The following is a 13,209-nucleotide window of genomic DNA, read 5'->3' on the forward strand; positions in this document are numbered from 1 at the left end:
ACAGGAGTCATCAGCATGGAGATGGTATTTAAAGTCATAAAAATGGAGACCATGAGAAGTGGCCCGGAGTCTGAGGTCTGGGACACTCCTTCCTTAGAGGTCACGGAGAAGAGGTGGAACAAGCAGATGAAGCTAAGGAGGAGCAGCCAGTGAGATAGGAGAAGACTGGTGGAGTCCTGGGGGTCCTGGAAGCCAAGCGAAGAGCGCACTTCAGAGAGGAGGAGAGCAACTGTGACAAATACATCAATGGAGAGTGCTGAGAACTGGCCACTGGATTTAGCAGCATGGCAGTCACTGGTGACCTTGATAAGCTGTTTTGGTGGAATGAATTGAAGAGAGAATGGGGGTGTCTCAGTCTGTTCAGGCTGCTATAACAAAACACCATATACTGTGTGGCTTGTAAACAACAGAAATTTATTTCTCACGGTTCTGAATTGGAAACAGTGAGTACAGACAACTCTTTGGAGGAGAGCTGAGATGCGGTGGTAGCTAGAGGAGAATGTATAGTCAAGGGAGGCATTTTTTAAAGATGGAGAACATTGCAGCAGGTCTGTACACTGATGGGAACAATCCAGTAGATGGGAAATTGATGATGCAAGAGAGGGAGAAGAGACAATCGCGGGAGTGAGAGGAGATGGATTCAGTGCCGAGGATATGGCCTTAGACAGGAGCATGAACGGTTCATGCCTGGTAACTGGAGGGGAGGCAGAGTGTGTGCATACAGAGCGGGGTGGGTGGTTGGGTGGTTGGATGGGTAGAGGTGATGGTGGAAATGAAGAGAACTGCATTAAAAAATAAAGTAGATCTATATGTTGTGACAGGAAAAATGTAGAATCATCCCATTTTGGTAAAAAGAAAGAAAAAAACGATTACAGTATATGCATTAAAAAAAATCTAATTTTAACAGTTGTTATCTTTGAGTTGCAAGATTACCAGAAACTTTCTTTTCCAGATTCTAAATTTCTGCAGTGTTTGACTTTTATATGATGAGTACCTATTACTTCTGAAAGTGGAATAAAATAAAGATTATTTTTAACTTTGAAGAATGTTCATCAAAACAAAACATTGTTACAATATTGAAGAATTGGAAACAACCCATGTCCAATGATAAGGGATTGTTTCAAAAAGTTATGGACTGTTAAGCAGCTATTGAAAAATTATGTTGTAGAAGGCTTTTTAAAGACATGGACAAGCAGGTAATGAAAATGATACATACAGTGTAATAGGTGTCATATATATGGTATAGGTATATGATATAGGTATCATACATATATATACATATGCATAGAAAAAAGACTCGATGTATTTAGGGCAAAATATTAAGAATTGTTCTCTCCATACAGTTAATATTTAGAATCTATTCTTTGTGTTTTTCTGTATCTTCTACTGTGTACATATTATTTTTATAATTTTTAATATAAAATGGATGTCAGGAAAGAAAACCAATTGGTTAAAAACTCTGTAAATATTTCCCATATGTAATGGCTGTGACATTGACACTGAGAGCCTCAGTTGGCTGCACGAATTGCATTATTTTACTTTATAGCCTGGTGGTAAAGGGCCCATAAATCCAGGAGGGTTATTTATATGAACTCAGATAGAAAATAGTCACAGAGGCTCTGGCCAGAGCCACCTGGCACCCCTGCTGATTAAATAATATCTTGGAGCTTCTAGGGGGACGTGCCTCCTGGAAGAAACAGATTTTCATGTCCAGCCTTAAGCTCTGACTTTGAGATGCCCAGATGACAAGTTTGGAGGTACCAAGGGTTCAGCTCTTATGGAGAGAGAAGGATAACCCCCTGCCCTGGAGAGAACTGGGCCTCTGCAAACGTGTTTAAAATGGAGGAACTGAGAGACTGAGGCAAAGGGGCAACACTCAAGAACTTCCTCACTGGTGTCCCAGCTGCCGCACTGGGCCCCCTTGGCCCACTGTCCTCAGTGACCCTCTGATCATGTGATCCTCATCTGTAGTCTTTCAGGGTCACTGGTGGCCTCAGGATGAGTCTATGTGTCTTAACCAGGCTCACAAGGCCCTGAAGGTCTGGCTGCTGCCCACCCCTCCAGCCTCATCTCTCCTCCCCCAGATCACTTTTGTGGAGCCAAGCTGTTCTTCCTTCAGCTGTCAACCTCCTTCCAGTCTTCAGGCCTTTGAGTATGCTGTTCCTTCCACCTGAGAAGCTCCCTGAATTTCCCCTTAGCCTAGGTTCCTACTCCTTTAGATTGCTGCTCAAATGTGACTTTCCAGGAAAGCCTTCTCTGCCTCCCAGGCTAGGGCAGTGCCCCCATTAAAAGCTCTCCTACTGGGGCTGGCCCCATGGCACAGCGGTTAAGTTCATACGTTCTGCTTCTTGGCTGCCTGGGGTTTGCTGATTCGGATCCCGGGTGCAGACATGACACCACTTGGCAAAAGCCATGCTGTGGTAGGCGTCCCATGTATAAAGTGGAGGAAGATGGGCATGGATGTTAGCTCAGGGCCAGTCTTCCTCAGCAAAAAGAGGAAGATTGGCAGTAGTTTAGCTGAGGGCTAATCTTCCTCAAAAAAAATAAAAAAATAAAAAAGCTCTCATACCAGCCCCCCTTCCCTGTCATTTCATTTGCCACAACTGTAATCACATCATTGTGTGCATCTTGTTCAATGCCCACCTCCTCCACACACAAAATATAAACTCCATTAGGATGGGAGCCATATCTCACTTTAATGTCCCTAGTGCCTAGATGGGGGCCTTGTACTGAGTAGGTGCTCAATGATATGTGTTGAAACAGTGAATAAGTGACTAAGAGGCAGGGCAGGAACTCTCAATGTTTATCCTCTAAGTGGCCAAAGCACTTAGGCAGGAAAAATTAAATAAGTAATGGAGCGTCTCTTGGGCAAGTGCCAAAGGATGTACATCTCTGTACCTAGCACCTAGCTCAGGGCCTGGCCCTCTGAGTAAAGGCTCAGTGAATGCTGACAGCTGAATAAGCACTACCTCTTCCATCTAGACGTACTCCTCCCTCAGTGGTGATCTCATCCAGTCCCATGGCTTTAAATGTCATCTATGATCTGATGACTCCCCAAATTATAGCTCTAACCTGGACCTCTTCCCAGAACTCGTATATCCAACTGCATATCTGACACCTCCACTTGGAATGTCTAATAGGCATCTCAAACCTAACATGGCCAAAACAGAAACAAAACTTTTTGGTTCTGTTTTGGCCAGCCTTCCTCAACCCAATCTATTCTTCTCATTGTTTAGGCCACAGGTCTTGGAGTCATGCTTGACTCCTCTCTTTCCCCTGCACCTTGCCTTCAATTAATCAGCAAATCTGTCAGCTCCACCTTCAGAAGATATCAAGACTCCAACCACAGGGCCGGCCCGGTGGCACAGCGGTTAAATTCACATATTCCGCTTTGGCAGCCCAGGGTTCACTGGTTCGGATCCCAGGTGTGGATATGGCACTGCTTGGCTAGCCACGCTGTGGCAGGCGTCCCACATATAAAAAAGTAGATGAAGATGAGCATGGATGTTAGCTCAGGGCCAGTCTTCCTCAGCAAAAAGAGGAGGATTGGCAGCAGATGTTAGCTCCGGCCTAATCTTCCTTAAAAAAAAAAAAAAAAGAATCCAGCCACCTCTCATCTTACCTCTGCCTGGTCCAAGCCACCATCACCTCTTGCCTGGACTGTTGCAACAGCCTCTAACTGACTGTCTGCTCCCACCAGCTTCCCCATACCCTATCCTCCACCTGGTAGCCAGGTCATCAAGTCTTGGCTCAAACGGCATCCACTCAGAGAGGCCTGCCCAGAAACAAGACCTGCCCCCTGCTTTGCCCCCATTCCCCCTGCCCCGGTCACCCTTGGTTCTCTTATTCTACTTAATTTTTATCCATTGCACTTATCAGGGTCTGACATATTTTTGCTTATTATCTTTATTCTCCTACTAGAATATAAATTCCATGAAGAAGGGACTCTGTCTGTTTTGTTCTCTTGTGCATCCCTAATAGGGTTGTGGTCACCAATCACTATGTGTGGGGAAGAGGGGTTTTCCCTCATACCAACAAGTAATGCTCTGGACACCAGCTGAGTGTCCTACAGTTCACCTCAATTCTGCCACTATGTACCCAGAGATAGCATCAGATTCTATAGGTTAAGGGTTCAGTCCTACAAGACTGCCCCACTCACTCCATTTCAGATGCCAGTCACAAGCCCAGCTTGTTACCTGTGCTTCTGATCAACTGTCTATAAATTAGAGGCTCCTCGATGCCCTCCTTGGGTTCAATTAATTTGCTAGAGCAACCCACAGAACTCAGAGAAACATTTTACTTAGTAGATCACCAGTTTACTATGAAAGGATATAACTCAGGAACAGCCAGATGGAAGAAATGCATAGGGCAAGGTATGTGAAAGGGCACAGAGCTTCCAGGCCCTCTCCAAGCATGCCAGTCTCCCCACATCTCCACGTGTTCACCAACCTGGAAGCTCTCTGCACCCTGTTCTTTGGAGGTTTTTATGGAGGCTTCATGACGTAGGTATGATTGATTAAGTCACTGGCCATTGGTGATTGAACTCAGTCTCCAGCCCCTCTTCCCTCTCCGGAGGTCAGGGGTGGGACTGAAAGTTCCAACCCTCTAGTCACATGATTGGTTCCACTGGCAACCAGCTCCCATCCTTAGAGGCTTTCCAAAAGTCACATTATTAACATAAACCCAGTTGTGGTAGAAAGGGGCTTGTTATGAGTAAAAAACACCCATTTCACCTTAATGGCTCTGAAGGGATTTTAGGAACTGAGGAAAAGAGACTAAATACTATGACAAAAGATGCTCTCCTTGCTCTTATCACTCAGGAAATTCCAAGGGTTTTGGGAGCTGTGTACCAGGAACCAGGACGAAGACCAAATATATATATTTCTTTCTTTTTTTTTTTTTTAAGGAAGATTAGCCCTGAGGTAACATCCACTGCCAATCCTCCTCTTTTTGTTGAGGAAGATTGGCCCTGAGTTAACATCCATGCCCATCTTCCTCTATTTTATAAGTGGGATGCCTGCCACAGCATGGCTTGTTAAGCAGTGTGTAGGTCCGTGTCTGGGATCTGAACCGGCAAACCCTGGGCTGCAGAAGTCTTAACTGCTAGCCACTGGCCTGGCCCCCATAATATATATTGCTTATTATCAATCACAATATCACAATCCTGAGCACCTGGAACAGTGAGTGACACCTAGTTCTCTCTCAAAAATCTTTCAGCAATCGTGAATGAAACTCTGAATGAACTTCTGAGTTCCAAAGAGTCAGGTTTTCTCCTAGTCAGTGATTAAGAGTGGAGATGCCAGAAATTAGATACCAACTACCTGTCCCTTTGTCTGGAGCCCTAGAATAATTGAGATTTAACTCAGGGACACTTTGCATCTAATTAAAGAGTGACACCGAGGTCGCCTAGTGAGTCAAAGGGGACTCAGCTTCTAGAGCAGACTCACGTCCTGCCTCTTTGTCCACATTGGAGGGAGCTTGTTCTATAAGTGTTGGACCTCCCATCCTTGTGTCTGTAAGTAGGCCTGCCTCTCTTGTGGTCTTTACATGGGGCTGTGAGTTTGGCATCTGTCACATTCAGACTCAGTCTAGATTTTTTAGGGCAGTGGCTCTCCAGTGGGGGTGATTTCACCCTCCAGGGGATGTTTGGCGCTGTCTGCAGACATTTTTGATTGACAAGTGGGCATGAGGTGCAATTCGCATCTAGTGGGTAGAAGCTAGGGATGCTGTTAAATATCCTCCAATGCAAAAGATGGGCCCTCACAACAAAAAACTTTCTGGCCTGAAAGCTTAGTGCCAAGGTTGAAAACTCCTGATTTAGGGTAACATGCATGCTAATTGGTAGCTAGCATCATTGACTTTTGCCATGTGCCAAGTCCTGCACTACATACTTTATATGCAACATCTCAATCTCCAAATTGTCCCTGAGAAGCAAGGACTATTGCAATCCTATCTTTACAAAAGAGAGGTGGACTCGCTTACCAAAGGTCACATGCCTTAGGAGGGGCAGAGTCAGGATGCACACCCTGGCCTCAAAGTCTGTACTTTTAGCCTCTGCTCTGGGTTGCTCTGCCCACTGACTGGGAGCTGAGGGGGGGCCTGCTTGGGCTCTGCATGTGCCTGAATATATCTGCTGCCCCTATGGACAGAAGGCTGAGCAATGAGCCTTCAGAGGTGTCTGTCCACTCAGTTGAGGCTTGGCTATTGGCCAGAGGGGAGATTTTTCTTCCCGAGTTGTCCCAGCCTCTCACCTCACTCTCCCTGCACTGCAGTATAGTACTTGGCTCCAAAGCTCAGTTCCCCTGCCAACCCCAGGCTAGTGCCAGCCCTTCTCTGTGGGGAGGAAGCTTCTGGATTCGGACCTAGGCCTTGCGCACTCTCCCATTGAGCCCCTCCTTTCTGGGGAGCCCCTCCTTTCTTGAATCAACTCTGGGGGTTGCAAGGTCACATTTCACACTTCCTTTCAGATAAGGGAAGGCTGGAGCTGCTAGTTTGGTGACAGAACTCGTGGTCCAAGAAAGGGCTTGAGGTCCCAGAAAATCTTGAAAAGTAATTGCTGGTCAGGGCTGGGAGCAGCGCAATCCTGGGCCAGTGGTGGGGTGGAGGTGGAGCAGGCTGTGGTTATTTCTAGGCTGTTTGCGGGGGGCTAGTGCTCCACGCCTTGCGAGGAATCCCTCAGCCTGCTTACAAACAATTCCAGGGAGTTTTCTGAAGGCCCTGGGAAAATCTGATGGCTAAGGTACAAGGTATTTTGTCCAGAGAAGACCAAGAAAGTCAACGACTAATCTAGGGTCAAGTTTGAAAGGAAGCAATGCTGAATTAGCTTGAAATATCCATCCTTTCATCCATCCATCCATCCATCCATCCATCCAACATATATTTAGGGTACTCTTGCCAGAGGCCAGGGATGTTTAGAGTCTCCAGGAAAATGCCTCAGCTCCCTTTTTCTGGGGAAGCGGGACAACTCAGAGGTTCCAACTACTATGTGGGACTGTGGAATCAGACAGACCAGAGCTCAAATTCCAGCTCTATCATTTCCTAGAAGTGTGATTTTAGGCAAGGGATTTTACGTCTCCAAACCTCATTTTCTTCATCTGTGTAATGGAGAGACCAACTGTTCTTGAAATCCCCCTCATAGAGTTGTGAGAGGTCAGTGAGATCATGTGTCCCAAATGCCTGGCACACGGTAAGGTCTCAGTACACAACAGCAATAGCTACCTTTTTTTGGAACTTGGCTAGGTCTTTAGATGCATTATTTAATATAATCCTTCCCACCACCCTATAATGAAGGAATTATTTCCATTTAAAAATCAAGAACCTGCCCTTCTGAGAGATTAACTAACTAGTAAGAGGTCACACAACTGAGGTTTTTTCCAGGTCTGTCTGATTCTAAAGCCTATGCTCTCAGAAATTGTGCCTCCCCCAATATGATTTCCCGTGGTCAGAATAGGAAATGCATGTTTTCAGGCTCAGAAGGGTTTTCAAGCACATTTAGCCACTAGGAGTGGAATAGATTGAGTTGCCTAGATATGTAATGCTCTGGAACCCCAGATAGGCCAATTCAGTGGGACCTGGTGAAGGAATCTTACATTCATTCCAGGAGCCTGGGGTATTCTAGAGCAATTTCTTTTTCTGCTTTTTCTCCCCAAATCCCCCCAGTATATAGTTGTATATTTTGTTGTGAGTCCTTCTCGTTGTGACATGCGGGACGCCGCCTCAGCATGGCCTGATGAGCAGTGCCGTGTCTGTGTCCAGGATTTGAACCAGTGAAACCCTGGGCCGCCAAAGCGGAGTGCACGAACTTAACCATTCAGCCACGGGGCCGGCCCCTAGAGCAATTGTTCTTTATTTTCCTTGGGTTCTGAACCCCTTTGTGAATCCAATGAAAGCTATAGATCTTCTCCCTGGAAAAATGCCTGTGAGTGCAACACACATTTTATGCATGATTCCAGAGGGCTTGTGAAACCTCTGAAATCCATCCATGGGCCCCCTTTAAGAACCCTCCTCTAAGGGCCAGCCCTGTGGTGCAGCAGTTAAGTTCACAAGTTTCACTTTGGTGGCCCAGGGTTCACTGGTTCGGATCCTGGGTGAGGACCTATGCACCGCTTGTCAAGCCATGCTGTCCCACATATAAAATAGAGGAAGATGGGCACAGATGTTAGCTCAGGGCTAATCTTCCTCAAAAAAAAAAAAAAAGAACCCTCCTCTAGGGCAGCATTTCTCAAGTGTGGGACACATCAGCAGTTCAGCAGTTCAACGAGATCAGTTCAGCAATATGAGGACAAAACTATATTTATTTCTATTTTATAGTTATCTTCTATTTATGACAAATGAGACTGGTTTTCCATTTATGGTGATGATATATCATCAAGGAAATTTAATTAAAGAAGAATATTGAATAAGTAATAGTAAAGATAGGGTGCAGGTATGGCAAAAATCATGAGGATGATTTAGGAAACTTTAGGGTTTCTGCTTGGTGGAGTCTTAGTGAGTTTACTTTAGCGTCATCTGAACTTCCAGAAGATGCTGGAAATGACCTATTCTTGGGCTCTCTAAATCTGATGGGATGGTTCTGATCAACCAAGAACACTACTGAGGGGCCAGCCCTGTGGCCAAGTGGTTAAGTTTGCATGCTCCGCTTTGGTAGCCCCGGGTTTGCTGATTCGGATCCTGGACGCAGATCTATGCACTCCTCTTCAGGCCATGCTGTGGAGGCGTCCCACATAGAAGAGCTAGAATGACCTACAACTAGGATATACAACTATGTACCGGGGCTTTAGGGAGGAAAGAAAAAAGAGGAAGATGGGCAACAGCTCAGGGCCAATCTCTCTCACCAAAAAAAAAAAAAAAAAAGCTACTAAGTCTCCATTTTCTCCCCTTCCCATAGAATGCCCCTTGTGCCAACAATGAGCTGATAAGCTGAATCTTCCCTGCTGCCAATCAAAACTACACCAGATATTGTCTTCGTGCAGCTCTAAGTGCAGGCATTTTGGGGCTGTACCCATTCATTTATTCAGCATTCATTCAGCAAACACTATGTGCCAAGTGGCAAGCAGAGGACATGCTCCATTTACTCCCAGAAAGTATGAAATCCCTGCCACCCAAGGATAAAGCAATCTGTCTGATGTGATGGAAAGACGGTAGATTTGGAGTCAGACCAGGACCTTAGAAATCAGGCTCCATAACTAAATCACTGTGTATCATGGACACGTCCCTTCTCTTCTATGGTGTTTTTTTTCTGACACCACTGTTTTTTTGTTTGTTTGTTTTTCTAACACCAAATACTTATTTTTCCACACTAATTCTCCATTCTCCAACAACAACTGGATGTCCAACAATTCAATTCACTTCTGACCTTGACTCCCAGAGTTAGTGCAGACTCCACAGGCTAAGGGCTCAGTCCCACAAGACTGCCCCCACTGCAGATGCCAGCTGCAAATGGGGTTCCCAAGCTACTCTCACTTTGCCCAGTTGACTACAAATTTGGGGGTTCCCACCACCACCTCCTCAGTTCCGATAATTATCTGGAATGACTCACAGAACTTAGGAAAGTACTCTACTTACTATTACGGATTTATTATAAAGGATGCAACTCAGGAACAGCCAAATGGGAGAGATGCATAACGCAAGGTATCAGGGTGGAGATGGCACAGTTTCTATGACCTCTTTGGGTGCACCACCCTCACAGCACCTCAAGGTTTTGGGCTTTTTATGGAGATTTCATTACGTAGGCATAGCCACTGGTGACTGAACTCGATATCCAGCCCCCTCCCCTCCCAGGAGGTCAGGAGATGGGGGGGATGAGGGAAGGGGACATGGGTGAGGATAGAGGGTTAACAGTTTCAACTCTCTAATCACATGGTTGGTTCCTCTGCCGAACAGCTTTCTAGATATCTGAAGCTACTTAGCCCCCTTCACCCTAAAGAGTCACCTGATTAGCATAAACTCAGGTGTAGTTCATAGGGGTTCATTATGAACAACAAAAGACACTCTCATCACTCAGGAAATTCCAAGGGTTTTAAGAGCTCTGTGCCAGGAACACTGGATAAAGACCAAGTATATATTTTTTGATTACACTATACCTTCCTTGAGCCTGTCTTCTGGTTATAAAAAGAGGGTATTCAACTGGATAAGAGGTTGCAAACTGGAGGCCGATAGGCCATATCTAGACTGCACTCTGTTTTAAAAAATGAATTTGTAACCAACATTTAAAAATTATGTTTCTCATAGAAATAATCCAGATTTCTGATCTCTCCTGAAAATCAGAAGATCTAGCAACACTAGGTCAGCATTCCCAAATGGCAACATCTGCCTGCACCTTTAAAAGGGCTTTTCTATTTGCCATAGTCCCCACCATTCCCTATTGTACCACCTACCTCGCCTGACTCATTAACGTTACCTCCTGGGCCCCTGTATTTCTAAAGTCCTTTCAAACCCCCAAACCTATGATACTAGAAGGATTAGGTTATTGTCAACTACAAGCTCCTTGAGGATGGGGCTGTAACAAATTCTAGATAGAGATATATATATATATTTTTTTTTTTTTTTGAGGAAGAGTAGCCCTGAGCTAACTACTGCCGATCCTCCTCTTTCTTTTTTTGCTGAGGAAGACTGGCCCTGAGCTAACATCTGTGCCCATCTTCCTCTACTTTTTTTTTATATGTGGGACGCCTACCACAGCATGGTGCTTGCCGAGCAGTGCCATGTCTGCACCCGGGATCCGAACCAGAGAACCCCGGGCCGCCAAGAAGCAGAACACGCGAACTTAACCGCTGCACCACCGGGCCAGCCCTAGATATATATTTCAAGCATCCAAGTGCACAGTACATTTCTCTGATAATTAGGGAATACTTATTGCCTGCCCCACTGTGGGATAAATAGATAGGAAATGAGAAATGATTCTGCAGAAATAAGTGATAAAGGAATGAAAGAGGCAGAAAAGTTTTTGGCACCTAGAAATAATATCTCCAAAGGGTCTTTGGGGGTTAAACATAGGCCAGAAAGTCATGGGTTTCTGATAATGCTCTTTTTTCACATTTAAATAAAATTAGGGTCAAGATCTAGTTTAGATGAGCAGTGAAAACACAGGAGATGCTAAGGAAGGCAGGTGCTACAAATGGAGAAAAACCTATAGGCATTTATCAAACAAAATCCTATTATCTGTTAGAAAACCTTAACATCATCCCATTCCACTCCTTTTCTTCAAAATTGTAAATAAGAAAAAGGCACACTGTCTACTCAGCTAAATGTATTAAGGTAGTATTGAAGGGAATGGATTTTTTTTTTTTATTAAGATTTAATTTTTTTCCTTTTTCTCCCCAAAGCCCCCAGGTACATAGTTGCATATTCTTAGTTGTGGGTCCTTCTAGTTGTGGCATGTGGGACGCTGCCTCAGCGTGGTTTGATGAGCAGTGCCATGTCCGCGCCCAGGATTCGAACTGATGAAACACTGGGCCGCCTGCAGCGGAGCGCTCGAACTTAACCACTCGGCCACGGGGCCAGCCCCTTGAAGGGAATGGATTTAAAGGTCATCCAGACCTGGCACTTACTCGTTTATTAACAGCATGACCTTCTGAAGGTAAATTTCCTAATCTGTACAATGGGGATATAAAATCCGGTATTTTTTAATTCAATGCATGTTTGATTCAATACGTACCATGCGGCAGACACTGAATTAGATGCTGAAGATGCAGCAGTGAACAAGACAGGCAGGGACAGATAGACAATAACCAAGCAAATAAATCCATGAGATAATTCCTCTGAAGGAATAAATAAGGCAAGTACCATGGAGGAAATAAAAGTGTTGTTGTAGAGAGTAATTGAAAGGTGGTGGGAGAGGGCAAGTGGAGATGGGAGTGCAGGGAAGGTGGCATTTGAGCTAAAATCTAAGTGAGCGGACAGCGATGCCAAGAGGGAGAGAGGAGGGAGGGGTCCCAGGCACACTGTTGTGTGGAATAACTGATGAACACAAAGCACTTGGTGGTAAGAAACCACTCAGTAAACAGCTGTTATTCTTATGACCCTATTCACCTTACTCTCAGCTCCTCTGTTTAAATAAGAAGCTGGCCAAATCATAGATCAGAGGGATATATATATATGTATACACACACACACACACACACATATATATGAAAAGTAAAGGTCCCCAAGAGATTCAGGATTCAGGTTCTGGCATCACCAGTAGATTCCGCAGCTCTGAGTGGTACACCCAAGTCAGGCAGAAGCACTAATTAGCCTCACTCCTGCTGCCAACCCAACTTCTTCCTCAGGAGCCACATCATACAGAACTAATTTAACTCCTTACACCACCAATCCCGCCATGAGTAACCTGGAACTAGGAAAAGCCTCTGAATTTGATTCAATTGATATGCATATGTTGTACCTGAGCTGCTTCTTATTCCGCCTATTTAAAAAAAATTTTTTTTATTGCTTTTCTCCCCAAACCCCCCCAGTACATAGTTGTGTATTTTAGTTGTGGGTTCTTCTAGTTGTGGCATGTGGGACGCTGCCTCAGCGTGGCCTGGCCAGCGGTGCCACGTCTGAGTCCAGGATCTGAACCAGTGAAACCCTGGGCCGTGGCAGTGGAGCATCGGAACTTAACCACTAGGCCACAAGGCCAGCCCCAAGACCCTCTTTTTTAACCACTTAGTGGTTAGCCTCCCTAAGCCAGAGGAAATACCTTTGAGGGATGCCTTTCTATACATCAGGGCACCTCTGCCGAGAGATAAACCCCCAACCAAGAAACTCCTACACAGGAAAGTCTGCCTCATCGGAGCAGGAAGCCCCACCCTGGGCACACACCCAGGATCAGGACTCCCCAATCCACCCAGAGGGCCCTCCACCCCCTTAACTTAAAGGAGGTCTGTATTGCCCAGCAGGGAGACCCCCACTCGAGGATAATCCCTTAATTCATAAGGAAACCTTCTCCCATTCCTGAAGATTCCCCCAATATTTCAGAAGAGGACTGGCTACATAATTTGCGGGGCCCAATGCAAAATGAAAATGTGGATCCCTTGTTAAAAAAAATTAAGAATTTCAAGAATGAGACAGTAGAGCCTGAAGCCAAGCCCCGGGGCCCCTCTACTGAGACTTCAGTGGTCGCTTGCCCCTGAAGCTGCCCTGGCTTCAGAGATACCCTTTCAGTGAAGGGATGGGCCACCTTAGTCAGAATCTGTAAATCCTTCCGACCCGGGGTGGAGGTGGGGGGGT

The sequence above is a fragment of the Equus asinus genome, chromosome 8 (genome assembly GCF_041296235.1).
Source record: "Equus asinus isolate D_3611 breed Donkey chromosome 8, EquAss-T2T_v2, whole genome shotgun sequence".
Lineage (NCBI taxonomy): Eukaryota > Metazoa > Chordata > Mammalia > Perissodactyla > Equidae > Equus > Equus asinus.